Source organism: Bombina bombina, chromosome 8, assembly GCF_027579735.1.
Source record: "Bombina bombina isolate aBomBom1 chromosome 8, aBomBom1.pri, whole genome shotgun sequence".
NCBI classification, from domain to species: Eukaryota; Metazoa; Chordata; class Amphibia; order Anura; family Bombinatoridae; genus Bombina; species Bombina bombina.
The window spans coordinates 119,687,973-119,708,899 of record NC_069506.1 but is presented as its reverse complement, the minus strand read 5'-3'; the positions used below and the strand labels follow the sequence as shown (position 1 = coordinate 119,708,899).

The following is a 20,927-nucleotide window of genomic DNA, read 5'->3' as shown; positions in this document are numbered from 1 at the left end:
TCAGCGATAGCGGGGGGCGGCAGATTAGGGGTTAATAAGTGTAAGGTTAGGGGTGTTTAGACTCGGGGTACATGTTAGAGTGTTAGGTGCAGACGTAGGAAGTGTTTCCCCATAGGAAACAATGGGGCTGCGTTAGGAGCTGAACGCTGCTTTTTTGCAGGTGTTAGGTTTTTTTTCAGCTCAAACAGCCCCATTGTTTCCTATGGGAGAATCGTGCACGAGCACGTTTTTGAGGCCGGCCGCGTCCGTAAGCAACTCTGGTATCGAGAGTTGCATTTGCGGTAAAAATGCCCTACGCTCCTTTTTTGGAGCCTAACGCAGCATTTGTTTGAACTCTCGATACCAGAGTTAAATTTATGGTGCGGCCAGAAAAAAACCCGCGGAGCGTTAACAGCCCTTTTACCGCCGAACTCCAAATCTAGGCCATAGTCTTGTTCAAACAATATTGCAATAATAGAATACGCATTAAAGCTCCTTACTTTCCCTTTAATTTCAAGATAAGCAGATGCAGCATCTCAATGTTAATATGAGTCACACTTTTTAAAAATAAAATTGTGGGTTTGGAGGGAATCCAAAGATGTGTTCTAGATTTATTTTAAGAATAAATGGAATCTATGAATGACGTTTATTCTCCCGTAGCTCTGCATTAATTATACAAGCAGAGTCATTTGTCAGAGCCTCCTGGCTGACAAATTAGGTTGATGATGATGATGATGATGATGCAGAAAAGGTTTACAATAATCGCAGCAAAATGCCTAAAAGGGACAGTCTAGTCAAAATTAAACTTTCATGATTCAGATAGGGCATGTCTAATTTACTTGTATCATCAAATTTGCTTTGTTCTCTTGTTCTTCTTAGTCAAAAGCTAAACCTAGGTAGGCTCATATGCTAATTTCTAAGCCATTGAAGGCTGCCTCTTATCTGAATGCACTTGACAGTTTTTCACAGCTAGAGGGTGTTAGTTCATGTGTTTCATATAGATAACACTGTGCTCATGCACGTGAAGTTATTTAGGAGTCAGCACTAAAATGCACCTGAAATGCAAGTCTGTCAAAAGATCTGAGATAAGGAGGCAGTCAGCAGAAGCTTAGATACAAGGTAATCACAGAGGTAAAAAGTATAATTTCTATAACAGTGTTGGTTATGCAAAACTAGGGAATGGTAAAAAAAAAAGGGATTATCTATCTTTTTAAACAATATTTTTTTTTGTGTTTACTATCCCTTTAACTTCTAATAAAGCTTTTTTTTTCTCTCTTTTTAACAGTAAGCAATTGCTTGTTATTCCTATCACTTATGCCCCTCTACTATAACCTATATATTTCGAAGTACTGCAGCAGACTGGCAGGACATCCTAATCAGCACAGTATCACAATATTAGCTTAAAAAGGAAACCCTACCTTGGCACAGAAACAGAGCTAGTAACCTCAAAAACTGCATAGTAATCCCAATAATGAAAGTAAAAAAATAAATAAAAAATAACCATTTTAAAAGGGAGTGTACAATAAATTTGGTTTCCCCTTAATGTGTTTACATTGGTTTTACAGTATAATTCGGCACTAAAATCAACACTTGACAAAGCTGCACCTTCCACTCTTTGACCTACATCAATCACTCAACGGCAACCGTGGCACACCAAACAGACCAGATATCTTCAGCGATGTTCACTGGCTGCTGGCAGTAGAGGAAATCATGCACCTGTGCTGATTTCTGGCATTATAAATTCATCCTTAAGTCCTACAACTCTGCGCTCAGCCTGGCCAAACAAGTCTATTTCTCCTACCTTGTATCATCCAACCCCCCGAAATCTGTTCTCAATCTTTAACTCCCTTCTACGTCAGCCTGCACCCCCACCCACTACTAACCTCACTGCTCAGATTAATTAATTGACACCATTAGAAAAGTTATCTGCACCTCCCACCCTCAAACCCAGCAATTCTACCCACCCCTTCTATTAACAAAACTCTATGCTACTTCCCTCCTGTAACAGAGAAAGAAGTCTCTGTACGCCTTTCCTTGGCTCATTTCACAAGCTGTCCACTTGACCCTATTGCTTCACAACTCCTTCCCTCTCTCTCTGCTTCACTAACCCCAACCCTAACTCATCTCTTTAACCAATCTCTCACTGCTTGCACATTTCCTGATACATTCAAGCATGCGTCAATCATACAAATCCTAAAAAAATATTGGAATTACTGGTCTATAATCAGCTAACTCAACTTCTCCAAACTCCTTACTCGATCCACTACAATCTGGTTTCCGCCCTAAACACTCAACAGAAACCGCTCTTACTAAAGTAACAAATTACCTATTATCAGCTAAAGCAAAAGGCCACTACTCCTTGCTAATTCTACTTGACCTATCCGCTGCTTTTGACACAGTTGACCATCTTCTCCTCCTAAAAGTACTACATTCAGTCCTCTCCTGGTTTGCCTCATATCTCTCAAAACGCTTGTTTTCAGTTTAATTTAACAACATATCTTGTGATCCTAGGTCTCTCTCAGTTGGAGTACCGCAAGGCTCTGTCTTGGGTCCCTTGCTTTTCTCTCTCTATACATCCTCCCTTGGAAAACTTATAGCCTCCTTTGCATTCCAGTACCACTTATATGCTGATGATACCCAAATCTATCTTTCCTCTCCTGATATCTCTCTCTCTTTACTCAACCAGATTTCCAACTGCCTCTCTGCAATTTCCTCTTGGATTTCTTCACACTACCTCCAACTCAATCTGTCCAAAACTGAGCTGCTTCTTATTCCCTCTCTGCGAGACATCCAACACCTGATATTTCTCTGACAGTTGAAAACTCTATTCTCAACACCTCACCCCAGGTCCACTGTCTTGGGGTTACACTAGACTCAGAACTCAGATTCAACTTACATATACAAGCACTTACCAAATCATGCTGTTCACACCTACGCAACATTTCCAGAATTTGTCCCTTCCTTACTCAAAAAACTACAAAAATACTTATTCATTCCCTCATTTTGTCACGCATTATTGCAATCTACTTCTAAATGGCCTTCCAAAACACAGCCTCTCCTCCCTCCAATCTATTATGAATGCTTCTGCTAGACTCATCCACCTAAGTCGCCGATCTACATCAGCTACTCCACTCAGCCAGTCTCTATACTGGCTCCCCATACATTCCAGAATACCATTGAAAGTATTAACCCTAACTTACAAAGCACTCAACAGTCTAATTCCCAACTATATTCCCTCTCTCATCGTGAAATATTCCCCATCCCGTCTTCTTCAATCAACCTCTGACCTACGTCTCTCCACTCCTGTTATCTCTACATCACACTCCCGCCTCCAAGACTTCAAACGTGTTGATCCTGTCCTCTGGAACTCTCTACCCCACTCCATAATACTTTCTCCACCTTGTATAGCTTCAGATGCTCCTTGTAAACCCACCTATTTAGAGAGGCTTACCATCTCTCATCCTAACCAAACTAATACATGAACTGCCTGACTCACTGCTGCAACTACAACTGATGTGACAAGCTACCCCAACCTTATGTCTCTGCACCCTAAACCTGTAGACTGTGAGCTCTCCGGAGCAGGGCCCCCTTCCTCCTGTACGGAATTTGTCAGCGCTATACAAATAAATGATAATAATTTACTTCTTATACCAGCTTCATTCAGAGTTTAAAATATATAGAAAATTGCTCTTCTGGGTATATTTTTGTATATAAAATACCAGTCCCTGCTAATTGAAATCACAACCTAATCATATGGGTTGAGTTTCCTGGGACATCAGACCTAATTAGCTTATCTCTCTCTATTTACACAAAATAATTTTGATATTATCACTCTACTAATGGCCTGATGATTAGAAACTCGCCGGCATGGATATCAGGCAAAATCTTTAGGGAATTTTTTGGAGCATTATATTACAATATATGTGTCTCTATTTAATACCAAAAAACTCTGCGTAACAAGATGAGCAGCTCTCAAACTAAAATTTGCATTTCTAAATTCTTTGAGCAACATCTCAGTATTTTGTACGAGACTCCTTTGATAAACTCGCCAGAGAGTAGAGTTGTAGATCATCAGCCCCTTAAAGAGAACAATGGAAGTACATAAACAATTTATTATCTCTCTATCCGACCCTCCACTGGGGGTGTAATTGTTCCCAAACATTCTTGCTTGCATAGCTTTTCTATAACCAGTTATTACATATTGAAATATTCAGTATAGATTGAGATACGACAAGCAAAAGCAGCTACTTCAAATAACAACATAAAGGTCAATGTACTATCTGAAAACAATTTAATACACTCCAGCAGCTAAAATGGATCATTGGGAACAAATTAAAGAGGAGAATACATCACAGTACAATATCCGTTTAAGTGTTTGATTCAAAGCAATCCATCATTGGCAGTGAAAGGGTAAATGGTAAATGTATCATACATCTGATGGATTACTGTCTATTACATCATCTAATGAAAATAAGCATGTGCAGGTATGCATAACATAATGTTATGTACCTAACACCACCTAACTAGTGAACAGAATTCATGGAACAGTACAACAGATAACAGTATCAATCATTCGTATTTACACAGTGGAAACAGTACTGGATATTGGCATGAAATGGGTTATAAAACATAAAGAGAAAGGCACTGGCTAAATAACGATCACAATTTTTTTTACTGAATTGTATTTTTACACTCCTGTGATTAGTGGTTACGTGTCCTGCTCAGGTGAGACAATGCATTGTGCCTCCGAGTGTCACACTTGTCCCTTGGGATCTATGTCTTTAACTCTGCCTGTAGAGAGGTTAAAGGTACTTTGGGTGAAATTAAACTACCTAATTCAGACAGACCATACAATATAAATAATTTTCCATTGTATTTCTATTATCTAATTTGCTTCATTCATTTCGGTATCCTTTGTTGAAAATAATACATAGTTAGGCTGAATTACAGCAAAGCTGGCTGCTAATTGGAGGACGCACAAATATGCCTCTTGTTATTAGCTCACTGTTCAGCTAGCTATCAGTAGTAGTATGCTCTGTCTGAATCATGAAAGAAAACAAATTTGGATTTCATGTCCCTTTAAGAACATAGTTACCCAGGTACATTTATGGTTTTAATGTCCCTTTAACAGACGTTATATTGTATGTATATATATATATATATATATATATATATATATATATATATATATATATATATATATATATTAAATAAATGATAAGATTAAAAGGGACACTAAACCCAATTTTTTTCTTTCATGATTCAGATAGAGCATGCAATTTTAAGCAACTTTCTAATTCCCTCCTATTAACAATTTTTCTTCCTTCTCTTGCTATCTGTTTTTGAAAAAGCAGGAATCTAAGCTAAGGAGCCGGTCCATTTTTGGTTCAGCAACGTGGATACAGCGCCTGCTGATTGGTGGGTACATTTAGCCGCCAATTAGCAAGCGCAACCCAGGTGCTGAACCTAAATTGGGCTGTCTAGTAAGCTTTACGATTCCTGCTTTTTAAATAAAGATAGCAAGAGAACGGAGAAAAAAATTATAATAGGAGTAAATTATAAAGTTGCTACAAATTGCATGCTCTATCTGAATCATGAAAGAAAACGTTTGGGTTAAAGGGACACTAAACCCAATTTTTTTCTTTCATGATTCAGATAGAGCATGCAATTTTAAGCAACTTTCTAATTTACTCCTATTATCAATTTTTCTTCGTTCTCTTGCTATCTTTATTTGAAAAAGAAGGCATCTAAGCTAAGGAGCCAGCCAATTATTGGTTCATAACTCTGGACAGCACTTGTTGATTGGTGCTGTCCATTCAGCAAGGACAACCCAGGTTGTGAACTAAAAATGGGCTGGCTTCTAAACTTAGATTCTTGATTTTCAAATAAAGATAGCAAGAGAATGAAGAAAAAATGATAATAGGAGTAAATTAGAAACTTGCTTAAAACTGCATGCTCTATCTGAATCATGAAAGAAAAAAAATGGGTTCAGTGTCCCTTTAATGCACTAATCCAGAGATGGCAAAGTGGCGATCCGAGGGCCACATATGTCCCTTTGCACTATTTTTTTCACCCTGAAGAAAAAAGCACAACTAACAATGTGTGCCATCTTTTTGTGGTACCAGGAAAAAAGCAGAATTAACAATGTGTGCTTTGGTATGGCTACAACTCAAAAATAGCATCTGGAAAGGACAACAGCAGACACTGGGTGAGTTCTCAGCAACCATATCTAAATCTGGCCCTGTGTCACTGTACAATCTTAGAAAATATATTATTTGTTGTGTGTTAAATATCCATTAAGTTCTATGCAACCCTTAAGGCCTCTAAAGTATTGATCTGTGGCTCTCGTTTGTTAGAAAGCTGGTCATCAATGATTTGATGAATTAAAGCATTTTATTGTTAAACGAACATGTCACTTTAAATATGAAATGCAGGGTGCTCTCAAAGTGTACTGTACAGGACCGTCTTTAACACACGTCTTTTTTTTTAATGGTTCATACCAGACTGCTGATGTGACATGGGGAACACACACATTCAGTCCTAATACTGTCACAGTCAAAAGTACTCTGCTTATATTTTTTTTAAAAACTGTGCCAGACCGTGCCGGTGTCATGTGACATACCAAGCTAGTGCCATGTGCTGTTTTAGATTTGCACTGTGCAGCACTGAATGCAAAGCCCTAACTCTGCATCCAGCCATTCCCACTGCATCAGAAAAGGTCCTACTGGGGTTACCACTGTTACCAGGTAACTGCTCTGGTGGTGGGGATTGTTTCTGGGTAGGGCTGACTGTAGGCGCATGCAGCAGAAAGCTGGAGCGGCAGGCACATGATGATTTGAGCATCTGTGCAGCTGCATACACTGCTCTCTTCAGTCTTGAGGCTGTGTGACTCATCTCACACTGTATCCATGCAGCCTTGGACAGACAGCATCATGTCTACTGGTCCCCTTAGCCCTGCTCTTTCTGCTGTGGCTCTAAGATCAACTAACTGAAGTTTGTTAGGGGAATAGTGCTTTGTAGAAAGGTGTCAGTGGGAAGAATAAGTGAGTGCACACACGCCCCTCCCCATGCAGCATTGTCTAGTTCAGGGTGAGAGGGAACTTGTTCCTAGCAAAGAAGCTACATGTGCTGGTGTGGCTGATGTATAGCGTCATGCTGATACTTCACACATTAATGTAAGGTTTATTTTTATAGTTTTTATTTTCTCTCTGTCTCAGATTTTACAGCTTCCCATAGTAGTTCTGCTGTTCCAGTCAGTAAACGTATATTTGTCTGCACCTCCATGCTTCCTCCTTTACCTTGCTTTGCTCCTGTTGGCTGCCCTAAATCTCTTTAACCAGCTAACCTCACACCAGAATCACATTCAAAAGAATATTAAATGAATACACAGTGGAGGAATTTATATATTTATTTACTTATTAGTTCTGCTTAGGTCCAGTTTCACATATTGCATTTTTTTTTTTTTTTAAATGATTAGCCCAGCAGTGGATGATCCACCGCTGGGCTAATAATAATAATAAAAAAATTGATTTAGTTGTTTTTTGGGATGTTGGGGTGGAGAGCGAAATTGCATGGGGTGGGGGGGGGGCCCATGAAAATTTTTGCCCAGGGTCCAATCAATATTAAAGACGGCCCTGGTACTGTACAGTAACATTTTACAGCCATTTGTCTTTTTAATGCAGGAAATATATGTTACTAGCATTATTTGTATATTTTAACAAAACTTAGTATTGGTATCATATCTATAATAATATAGAAAATATTTACTCCAGGATACTGTGATAACTCTTATATGTAATATAACAGCCGCCTATAAAGAACATATGCAGCGTCTTAGGCCCAGGTCAGTTTCGACTACCACCATACACAAAAATACCCTATAGATTATTATTATTATTATTATTATTATTATTATTATCAGGTATTTGTAGAGCGCCAACAGATTCCGCAGCGCTGATATAGATCTGACGATAGGTGCACATTTGCTTAGTCATAAACTTGTTATGCATTTTAGGCCCTGTGATATAAAACTTGAATAGGTTGAATAAAATATGTCACACAAAACCAGTACCAGACTCTTGACAGCAATGTATAAACAGGTGCCTCATCTACATTTAAAGGGACATTAAAGGGACAGTCAACACCAAAATTCTTATTGTTTAAAAAAGATAGATATCACCTTTACTACCCATTCAATGCAATTTTTTTTACCTCCTATGCCTGCACCCGTCTTCAAAAGTTGTTCTTTTATGTGGTTAACACTTACAAGGATCAGTTAGTGAAGCACAGCATCTTTGCACTGGGCGCTGCCATCTTGGAGCTAATACTTGTTATGTAACTTCTAAACTGTACAAAAAAAATTGTAAAAATGTAACTCTTCATCACTCTATTATGTCAGCAAAACTAAAGTGAAAAGTACAGCTGTAAAAAAAAAACAGATCTGTGTAAGTGCACTGCTCCTATCACAGGATGCAACAATACGCGAGCTACAAGATGGCGGTGACCAGTATAAAATGCAGAGCTTTACCAACTGGACTCTGTAATGAGTTAAAATAAGAGAGCGGCTTTAAAGAGAGCTTCAGGTACAGGGAGAAATGCTATAGTATAGTGAGTAGTAACCCTGATACTGTAGTTGTGCACAGCAGTTTAAAGGGACAGTAAAGTCAAAATTAAACTTTGATGATTCAGATTGATTATGTCATTTTAAACAACTTTCCAATTTATCTCTTATCACATTTGCTTTGTTCTCTTGGTATCTTGTATTGAAGAGTAAAACAATGTAGGCTCATAAGAGCTTAGGATAGGGTTGCTGCCATAGAGTACTAAAGACACGTGCACACTCCTGAGCTAGGGTTGCCACCTCGGCCATGTTTTCCTGGACACTTATGAGTTACACATGCTGCAGGGTGTGCAGGAAGGAACATGTATTGTGCTGTTCATCAGCACTATTCATGTGATGTTCAGAACCACAATACATGTTCTGCCCTGCTAACCCTGCAGCATGTGTAACTTATAAGTGTCCAGAAAAACATGGCCGAGGTGGCAACCCTAGCTCAGGAGTGTGCACGTGTCTTTAGTACTCTATGGCAGCAGTGTTTTGCTACATTATTTGTAGATTTGTTATACAATGTTGCAAAGCACTGCTGCCATAGAGTACTAAAGACACGTGCACACTACTGAGGCTCTTATGAGTCTACCTAGTTAAACTCTTCAATAAAAGATACCAAGAGAACAAAGCAAATTTGATAACAGAAGTCAATTGGAAAGTTGTTTAAAACTGCATGCTCTATCTGAATCATGAAAGTTGAATTTTGACTTTACATGGAACCCAAAAAATAGATTTAGATAGAGATGTGATTTGAAACATCTTTCCATGTTATTTCTATAATCAAATTAGTTTAATTCTCTTTGTATCCTTTGTTGAAGGGGCAGCAATACACTACTGAGAGCTAGCTGAACACATCTGTGGAACCAAAGACAAAAATAATTTATGTGCAGCTACCACCAATCAGCAGCCAGCTCCCAGTAATGCACTACTGCTCCTGACTATACACCCTTTTCTACTAAGCAAATTCGATAGCACAAAATTGGAAGGTTGTGAAAAAAAACAAATGATCTGAATCACAAAATAAAAAATGTGGGTTTCATGACCCTTTAAATAAACACTACAATAAAATAGTAATATTTAAATCCCATGTGGTTTTAGAAAATATTTATCAAACAATTTATGCAAATACAATGCCCATTGCAAAAAAAAAAGAAAACAATTGCACATATGAACATCTGTCACTATAAAATGTTACAGTAATCACATTTTTGACACTTTAATCAATACATCAGCAGCATTTGATCACCCTTTCACTAAAGAGCTATTCTCTTTAAGCTCTCTATAGCTAATGTTCAGGAAAAAAACAAAAACATTTTTTTACTGCAGAATATATATGATATATAGTGTCGTGCATCTAATATGAATTGATTTTGAAATTGATTCTTCAGCAATGACGTTTTTTAATTAATACTCATAATGGTCTAAAAGCCTTATGTGGTGTATGTCAGTGCAAAGCCCCGTCCCCCCTTGTGCACTACTACAAGTTGTATGAGGACACACACCAAAAGTGTCACTGTCACCAGAAAGCATTCAGCCCAGTTGTACATCTACAACTTCCAGACCTAAGTCACCCATTACTACAAGCTACAATGCTACACAGTCGTTTTTTTATTTACCTATAGAATGGCCGGTACAATGCGTATGCCACCCGCTGCCGCAGCTTCTGCATTTCCCTTTTCAGGATTATGGTCCACTTTGACACTAGCAAAGCAGGGAATTCTGGGACTTGTAGTTCAAATTATTTATGAGTCATTAGATGGGATCAGCATAAAATACTACAACATCCGATATCCAACGTGAAATTGCATGATTAAAAAAAGCGAATTAATTTTCATCTCATTCCAGGGGCTCCTCTAGAGCTGTGTACAGTGTTATGTTCTCGGTTTGAAATATCTGGTATATTTATGCTTCACAAAAGTATCCCAAATAATACAAATTTTACAAGACAAAATATGTCTGTGCGTATAGTCGTCTCGGGGGTGGCACTAGAGCTCGTTCATGATGGCTGGTCCCCACTCATGTGCCTCCCATGAACTGTGATCATCTCTTTATTGCCCCTTGGAAAGAGAAAACAGCAGGACTCATAATAATGCAGCCTACCTACAGTCGCTAGTCAGTCCTCCCAGGCCAAGCAAAGCTCAGTGCTTCCTTACGATTTGTTCCCATTTACAGGGATTTTCCTGGATTTGACTAGAAAGTTTGTCATTTCTTGCTTGGTTGGAACTCATTTAGGCTGATTTTTTTCCCCCTCACCATTACTTTCATATATATATTTCAATGGTATAAATATTAATGCCAGCGTTAAATTCTCACTAAAAGTACTAAATTAAAGTGTACTTCAAACTCATCTAGAAGCATTTATCCAAAACACTTTCAATTGTCATATACCCTCAGCACATATCTTGGCAATATATTACAAAATATGTAAAACAGTTATTTAAATACCTTCTCTTTAGTGGCCAGTGAATGCCCTACTATATTTATAACAATTCAGTACGAGCATAAACACCATAGTTACCAACAGTCCCTGATTTCCAGGGACAGTCCCTGGATTTTGTTGTATGTCCCTGGATTTGTTTTGTCCCTGGAAATGTCCCTGAAAATCTCTTTTGCACAACATTTGTTGTTTATATATATATATATATATATATATATATATATATATATATATATATATATATATATATATATATATATATATATATATATATATATATATATATACATACACGCACACACACACATGCATATATACAGATATATAGATGATAAATAGATAAAGTGTATTATTTAAATATAATTCATTCCTAATGGAATATTGTTATTATTAAATGGGTTCACATATTATTTGTCTTTCTAATTTTGATGCTGTGTTGTAAAAATAACCATATGCCCAGAATGTGTTAGAGACTGGGTAGGTGTAAGAGCTTGGTGCTGTAATCTGTATAATAAACTATGGATAAGTCTAGACTATACTATAAGGTCTTAGAGGCTCCATTTAGCTTCCATATACTTTACACCCAATTGACCCACTTTTTGAACACCACCATCTATTACCACTTCTGCCATTCTGGCAACCTGAAATAATGACACAACACAGGAGTTTGGCTAAATATGGAAAGGTCACATTTAATAATTTAATTTAAATTCAAAAAATTTCTCACTGGGTAATAACATACCCTGGGTAATAACATACCCTGGGTAATAACATACCCTGGGTAATAACATACCCTTAATCAACATAACACTCAAAAATGCGTCAGCATTTGCATAACCTGAACTTGGATCCCACGTGTCAGGGGGGGGGACCACAAACCCCCCCTGTGGCAGAGCAGAAGGGGAGGAGCGAACCTGCAGCATATACCAGCCTTTAGCTAGACCACCGAATCACGACTTAGACTGGGTATGCTACAGGATCCCCTCCGCCCCTCGCAAGCCCTGCCTACGTGCCAGATCCCGATTTCAATGCCAACAAAGAAATACTCTTTCTGCCAAACACCATTTAAACTTTTCCCGTGACCTTTCCTTACCTTGATCATTTCCTCCAACATTCTCCTGATGTCCTCCAAAAACTGGTCATTACCGGCCTCGTTCAGGTGAACTCCGTCGTGCCTGAATATCTCTTCCCTTTTTGCCGCCAACAATGGGTGCTCCAGCACCGATCCACCTATCCCCCTGACTGCTTTTGCCGCTACCAAATTAATCTTCCTCCTTGCTCTGTAGCCCGCTCTCTGCGTGTCAGTGTTCCTCCAAACCAACCTTGATATTATGTTTGACCATACTATCTTTACTCCTTGCCATGTTATCGCCAACCACCCCATTACACTTTTTATACTTTCTTCCAGTTCCCTCAGAGGGTATGCTCCAATATCATTCCCTCCTAAATGTATTATCATTACGTCCGGGCGCCCCCATCTCTGCCTTGCCTGCTGTATGGTGCTTACCAACTCTTCCCACCTCATTCCTCTCTTTCCTATCCACCTAACACTGGCTTCGGTGTATCTAAATCCCAAATGTGTCCCTTTTGCCAATGTCGCAGCCCTAACTTGCGCCCAGTACACGTATGAATGCCCTACCACCCATATCCTTAGTGCTCTTCCTGTAACAAATCACAAAGAAAAATGGAGAATTAAATTCATTTCGGTTGGCGCCATGACTTCGCATCCCTAATCGCAATCAAACCCCCCCTTTTGGCCTGATGTAGGACTTGTATGCTGCTGATTTCCACCTTCCCATTTTTTTAATCTGCTCGATCGAACATCCTCTAGATGCCGCACTGGTTGCTGCCCCTATTCTGAATGAGTGCGGCGCATAGTATGCATCTGACCAACCCAGTCTTTCTACCGTTCTTTCCAATACCTTCCTAAACTGAAAACCCGTGACGCCGGATCCGTCCCTATGCCTAACAAATTGCGGGCCCTCTGCCCTTGCTGTTAGCTCATAATCCCTTACTGCTGCCACCGGGCAAGTCGCGCCACCTGTCCTCCCCATTGACACCCATACCCCTTTTCCTTCCGTATCTGTTTTTGATTTCCGAATTAAAACTAGCACTGCTCGCACGCCCCATTTCACATCTTCTCGCCTTACACCACCGCCCACGTCTTTCCTATTCTTCGCCAGCAATTCCCCTATGCGCAATGCCCCATGGAAAGCCAAAGAGAAAGCTACCCTGAATACCAATGCCTCATCGTCATTGAAACATACTTTGCTGAGCACTGCTAACATTTCCGCCAACCTATCCTCTGTTATCGGCTCCCTTCTATCGCCTTGCTTCTTCTCTCCTACGCTCCACCCCTTGAATACTTTCCTTACAACAAATCTCTTTGTTATATCCTTTCTCCCATATAACTGCGAAAAATACGACACCCCCGCCAGTACTGTGCCCAACTGCCCTTTCTTCACCCCCCCTTGCTTCAATACCCATAGCCATTCTAGAAGAACCGTTTCTTCCTCGCGACCTATAATCTTGTTAAATTCGCACCACCGCTCCCAATACTTCTTGTATACGGCCCACGTTTTTGGCGCCACGGACTTCTCTACCATCTCCCTGATTCCGTCTATTTGCTGCCAATCTGCCAAAGAAGAACAGGGCAGGGTTCACCTTCCTTCCTCGCCCTTGGAGCCACCTTCCTAAATATTTCCCATTTAAACCTTGACAGTGCGTCTGCTACAATATTCCTGTACCCTGGTATATGCTGTGCTTTAAAACAAATATTGTGCTTAAGGCACTTTAATACAAAATATCTCAAATACTTAATAACCGGGTTAGATGATGACGACAAATTATTCATTACATCCACTACTGCCTTATTATCGGACCAACAGATGATTCTTTTGTTCTCTAATACATGGCCCCACAGCTCTATCGCTACTATAATGGGAAACAATTCAAGCAAAGTCATGTTCTTTATCCACCCTTTCTCCTTCCAATCTGCGGGCCATTCGCCCGCGCTCCATCTACCTTGCAAATACGCTCCAAACCCCGCACTGCCTGCTGCATCTGTGAACAACTCCAATTCTTCCACTGACCTTGCCTCTTCCCATATCCTGATACCATTAAATTCATCTAAAAATGCCTCCCACACTCTGAGGTCTTCCTTCATTTCCTTATTGACGCGCACCATATGCTCGGGCAGCTTTGCCCCTTTTGTCCCCATTTCCAACCTTCTTTTAAATAATCTACCCACCGGTATTACCCGGCACGCAAAATTCAAAACCCCCAGCAATCTCTGCATTTCCCTAAGAGTCACCTTATTCCTTTTCAACATCGTTTTTATCATATGTCTCGCCTTCTCAATCTTATCCGCAGGGAGCTCGCATTGCCCCTTTGCGGAATCTATCATGATACCCAGGAAAACCAGCCTCGTACCCGGCCCCTCCGACTTTTCCGTTGCTACTGGCACTCCCAACTGTTTGAACATTGCCTCTAGCTCTTCCTTCCAGATTCTACATTCCCCTGTCTCTTTCCTGCCTACCACCAAAAAATCATCTAAGTAGTGAGACATACTCTCACATCCTGTTTTTTCTGTAAACAACCAATGCAAAAATGAACTAAACTTTTCAAAAACTGAACAAGAAACCGAACACCCCATGGGCAAACACTTATCTATGTAATAATCACCATCAAACTTACAACCCATTAAATTAAAACTAACTGTGTTCAAAGGCAATAACCTAAAAGCAGATTCCACATCTATCTTTGCCATCAACGCCCCTTTTCCAAGCCGTTTCACTATTCTTACCGCACTATCAAATGATTGATATTGCACTGAAGAATCCAACTTGTCAATTGCGTCGTTGACTGAATTCCCCCTGGGGTAGGACAGGTGCTGTATCATCCTGTATTTACCCTTCTCTTTCTTGGGAACTACTCCCAGGGGGGACACAATCAAGTCAGCACACGGCTTCTCCTTGAATGGCCCTGCCATTCTCCCCAATTTAACCTCCTTCCTCAATTTTTCCGCTAGTACTCCTGGAAATTCTGCTGCAGATTTTAAATTTCTCGCCTGCATAGCCCCTTTAACTTCTGTTTTAACTGGGACCACAAAACCTACACGCAAACCATTTGTTAACAAAATCCTTTCCTCTTTCAGCGGGTACATTGCCAATTCCTCAATGATCCTATCTACCCTCAGCGGCGTTTTGGCCATTACCCGCCATTCCTCCTCCGCTACCGTTGCCCCCGTGCCCTCGAAAGGAAAACTTGCTATTGTTATTGGCATTACCCTTCCTACAATCCACTCCTGAGTGCGCTCCGCCACAATGCCTACATGCGTGCTTATATTTACATGAATTCCCCCTGTCGCACCTCTTGTCATTAAACGCCCAGCATTCCTTTGCCTCTGTTCTGAATGTTTTCCCTTGCCCTATGGGCCTACCTTGTGCTTCAGGGACCTTCATCAACCTCGTCCACGTATCTAGTATTTTTACCCCAAAATCCTTCCTACCTTTACCTCCCAATTGTATATTTCCTTTCCTAAATTCCCTATCGTAATCCTTCCATGCAAAACCCCCGTATGTGGTGTAGCATTCCGCTATCAAATGTATGTATCTCAGCACCCCTTTCATCTTATCTGGATTGGCCGTTAGAAAACATTCTGCATATATGACCATCCCTTTCACCCATTCTGGGAATGTTTGCCTTGCCTTTCTCCCCCTACCTTCATTAGATTTAACTGCTAAAGCTTCCCTAGTCATTTCAAATACATCCACATACCGTCCTCTCTGTGCTTTCCTAACAACCTTCGCCTTCAAATGTGTGGGAAGGGGTAAGAGCTTGGTCGCTGCTACTTCATCATCTAAATTTACTGCATTATCACTGCTGTCCCCATCCTCGTACCCTTCCTTCACCACCTTATTTTTTTCTTGCTTAGCATACAATTTTCTTACAATTTTCAAGATTTTTCTATGCCCCCTCCCATTACGTTTATCATCCTCAAAATCATCATCAGTTGAACTATCTAACGAAGATTCACTACTATCACTATAAAACATTTGCTTACCGTGTTTCTTCTGCAGCGTGTGATGTCCGTCTTGTCCCTCCTTGTCTGCCTCCACCACCATTCCTTGCGGCACTGCCGTGCTCACCTCGCCCTCTTTGTCCCTTGTTCCGCTGATTACTTTACCCGCCTTGTCCCTCTTCTGTAACATAGTCATATTTGAATTAGTGCCATCCCCCCCCTTTCTTTGATCCTGTTTCAAAGACCGGTGACCTGACCTCCCACTGCTGCGCCCCCCCATCCTCTGTATCCTTAACCCTCCTTTCCTCCTCCACCCTCACATATGTATGGCCTTCTGTATCCCTAATCATCATGGGGCGCTCTACGCTATTCTCCTCTAACCTGACCCTTTTTGTGGCCCTGCTGTCCCTCGCCCCTTTTCTGTGTACTTCACAATATTTTTTTCTTTCTTTAACCCCCTCCCTACTTCTGCTTCGTCCCTCCCTCTCTTCCCCTGACTCCTCTGATTGTGAGCCTGGACCGCCGAGTCCCCGGCCTGCAGGGCTAGCATTCCCTGATGCTCCCTTCCTTCCTGTTTTCCTGTCTGCCTTCCTATCTACTCCGCTTGCTGTGCCTTGTTTACTTTCTTTAATGCGCGTCCCCCGCCCGCTCCCAGCTCCCCCTGCTACTATGCTCCTGCTGCCATTCCCCTCTATGCTGCGCCTGTAATCCCCCGCGATGACGTCATCGCGCGACGCACGCCCTGCTGCCGTGCGCATGCGCCCATCCCGCGCACTACCGGAGAAAGAAGGAGAAGAGGGGGGGGGAAGGGGAAGAAGGAAGGGGACTGCCGCGCCTATGTCTGGAACTTGAGCCTCTATCTGCTGACATTGCACGCTCACTATAAGCCCGCTCTCGCCCCCGCAACTGCCCGCCCGCCTGGCTGCTGAAACCCGCACCATCTGGGCCCACATTACGCAGCTGCGTGTCCTGCCTTGCGCCCTGCCTTGCGCCCACCTTGTAAGCCCTTGCCCGCCCTCGCACTGCGACCGGACTGCCCCCTTGGCCCAAAGGGATCTCTGGACTGCTGGACCGCTCTGACCCACTAAACAGAACCAATTCCCCCATACTCACATCGGAATTGGCCCCTTCCTCTGCCACAGCCCTGCCTCTCATACTCACATTACCATCCAGTCCTCTCGCTCTCTCTGGGGGGTTTACCGCTGCCTTCTGCTGTAATACCGTCTCCTGCTTCTTCTGATTCTCTTCTTGCTTCTTTTCCAGGAGCTTCAATCTCTTCTGCGCCCGGATCGCTCTCGTCTTCCAGAGGGTCTCATCATCTGTGAGGAAACGCTTGGGAATCTTCCTGCTTCTCGACGGCATCTTCACAACTTCTTCGACAACAGCTACACGCAGCTCCTGAAACAAAAAAGGTTAGTACTGAAGCCACTTCCTGTTGTTCCCCCTATATGTACCTTTTCCAACCCCCCTCTTCTATCTCTTGCTCTTCAGTCCCTCCTCTCATTCTTATCTTCTACTTCCCTATTCTCTAACCTAACTCCTTCCCCCCCCCTCTTCTCCCTTCCCCCCTGTCCTTCCAGCCAGGAGCCCAGCCCTTATGCCGCTCCGTTCTCATGCAATCCCTGCGCTCTTTTTTACTTTCAAATGGGTATGTTTTGATTGCAGAACTGAGGGGGCGGAGCAGTTGAACAGTAGGTCGTCAATACTCCAGTAACCCGCTTGCTTGCTCTGCTTCAAAGTGTCCCTGGAATTTTTTTTTAAAATGTTGGCAACTATGAAACACATGACTGAAAATATAAGTTTTTACCTGTTGCTCTTATCACAATAGTAGGTAGATGCTATTTGTTGCCTTACACTCAAAACCGTCTTAAAGTAAAATAAAATGTATTCTTATATTGCTGTAATATGTAATTTAATTTACATGAAATCGATTTAGTGTTGGATATTACAAAAAATAATCTGAGCAGGTATTGAAAATTGAACTTTGCTTGTAAAAATTTTTTTTAATACTTTGTATTTAGGAATTTTATGCTTATGTATTAGGTTTTAGTGAAATGCTGACATTTTGGGGTAATCCCGCTTCATCAGAACAATAGTAATAGCAAACCAAGAGGAGAAAACCAGAACTTTATGGAATATAGTGCAACTAGTTTTAGATGTACAGGGCCGGATTTACAGGCCAGGTGCCGTAGGTACCAAAATCTTAAGCATCCCCACTCCCTGTTCATCATTCATCTCTGTGCCAGCGACCTTAAATAAGATGGCCGCCGGCAGAGAAACAACAGCATCACGCATGTGCGGAGAAGCCAGATGCCGCGCATGCATAATATTCGCAGCAACCTTAAAGGGTTTGTAAACCCAATTTTTTTCTTTCATAATTCAGATAGAGCATGCAATTTTAAGCAACTTTATAATTTACTCCTATTATCAAATTTTTTTTGTTCTCTTGCTATCTTTATTTGACTTGGTTTGCCAGCTGACTGGTATTTATAGCAGCCAGAGACAGGTTCTCCTCTATGGAGGGCATCTGTAGTCACATGTCTACTCTGCCTTATTGTAAATCAAGCCCTGTAGCTGTATTAAGGTATAAATTTATACATTTTGGTGAATGATTCTTTAATTAGTATGACGTTGGCAATTATTAGCAGCCCCTCTATTTTTGTAACGTAATTTAATTTTCATTAAATTCATTTTTTTTATTAAAGGGCCATAATACCCACATGTTTAAACACTTGAAAGTGATGCAGCATAGCTGTAAAAAGCTGACTAGAAAATATCTCCTGAACATCTCTATGTAAAAAAGAAAGATATTTTACCTCAAAAGTTCCTCAGTAGCCACCTCCCATTGTAAAGGATTTCTAAGCAGCATTTTAGTGTGTCTGTCCTGGGACAGCTTAGGGGATGAGCCTAGTGAACTCTCATATTATTTCACCAATCAGGTAAAGGAAGCTTACTATGAAATCTCATGAGAGTTAAGTCAAATCTCATGAGATCACAGTAAGAGTTCATGACCTCAGCACTGCTGATGCTGATTGGCTGCTGTTCATTTCTTCATTTTTTTTTTATTTTTACCTGCAGCTGGGAGCAGGTGAACTATAACTTTTTACACAGAACTTACTCTGCTGAGTTGAGGAGATTGTGAGGTAAAATATCTTCCTTTTTTACATAGATATGCTCAGGTAATATTTTCCTGTCAGCTTTTTACAGTTATACTGCATCAGTTTCAAGTGATTTAGCATATGAGTATTATGTCCCTTTAAATAATTTTTATTAAGGTAATGCAAAATCAACATACAAAAGTATAAGACATTACAATAAACAGTAATTCTGGTTACATTAGCTTATTTGGAAAAAGGCAATGGAGAAATTCCTCATGTAGCAAACGTTATTCTTTATTACATAACAGGAACAGACATAAACACAACGTTTCGGGGCCAATGCCCCTTAATCATGTAATAAAATCATGAACACAGCACACCTGTTTTAAATAGGCAATTAACTGGGAATTTAACCCTTACATTCTAAGCAGTGAATTGTATACACAATGGTTAGCACCCTGTTCAGATCATGTATGTAGAAGTGCTAAATTAAAAAACAGATAAGAAACCTCAAGGATACAAAGTATATACAATGTTGCTGAGACAACTTACTCAGTGTTCTGAGCAAGAAAATAACAACAGTAAAACATCAAACTAGCAATATAGGAGGGCATAAATCATATGCTTTTACTGTCAGTTTAAAGGGACAGTCAACACCAGAATTTTTGTTGTTTTAAAAGATAGATAATCCCTTTATTACCCATTCCCCAGTTTTGCATAACCAACAGTTATAATAATACACTTTTTACCTCTGTGATTAACTTGTATCTAAGCCTCTTCTGACAGACCCCTGATCACATGACATTTTATTTATTATCTTTTGACTTTCATTTTAGCCAATTAGTGCAGTGTCTGCCACAATTCACGGGCGTGCTCACAATGTTATCTATAGGGATTACCTGGACTAGCTCTCCCCTGCTGTGAAAAGCAAATATAAAAGCATGTGATTAGAGGCGGCCTTCAAGGGCTTAGAAATTATCATATAAGTCTTGCTAAGTCTAGCTTTCAACTAAGAATAACAAAAGAACAAAGCAAAATTGGTGATAAAAGTAAATTGGAAACATGAAAGGTTTTTTTGGACTTGACTGTCCCTTTAATAAAAATATATTGCAAAGAAACATGTATTATATCACAAGATATCTCAGAGATTTGGAGAGAATACCAAGCAATTAATGATTTGGCTAGGCAGACAGCAAAAGAGGACATGCTAGACATATTCAAAAATAAAAAAGAACATAAGGATATTTATTTGAATGTAGAAAAAGCATGTCGTTGACCCCCAACTAGGAGAGGGATAAAGGAGAAATGTATTAGTAAAACACTGACCAATTGATTTCCCTATTCATCCCCTTCGGTTCCAAGCTATCTAACTTATCGATCTAAAAAGTTTCCTGTTGTTTGAGTAACAGATCCCTGTTACCACCCTGCCTTGGGGTTTTTATCTGTTCGATAACTTGGAACCGAAGTTGGCTGATTTGGTGTCCTGCTGATAAAAAGTGGTGCGCTACCGGGGCTGTGATGACTTTACATCTTATGTTACTTTTATGCTCGGTAATGCGATCACCAATGTGTCTGGTAGATTCACCAACATAGACATGCCCACATGGGCATTTAATTAAATAAACAACATAATTAGTGTTACAAGTAAAATAATATAATACCTATATTTGAATTTATAACCAGTTTGAGGATGCAAAAAATATGGACTTTTAATTATTGAGCTACAATTTATACAACCTAGACAAGGGAAACACCCTAAACTCTTTTTAGTGATGTAACCCT

The 20,927-nt window shown here is 40.5% G+C and overlaps 1 protein-coding gene across 3 annotated transcripts in view; it reads right to left on the bottom strand.

Annotated features, from left to right (window-relative positions):
- MIB2 (MIB E3 ubiquitin protein ligase 2) overlaps positions 1-10,350 on the bottom strand; it is a 451,988-nt gene extending 441,638 nt beyond the window's left edge. For 2 of the 3 annotated variants that reach the window (XM_053690538.1, XM_053690540.1), the window contains exon 1: positions 10,204-10,350. The gene's annotated coding sequence lies outside the window, so the exon portion shown is untranslated. The remainder of the gene's footprint in view (positions 1-10,203) is intronic. The other variant, XM_053690543.1, reaches the window with a different exon arrangement.
- Between the last annotated feature and the right edge of the window lie 10,577 nt (positions 10,351-20,927).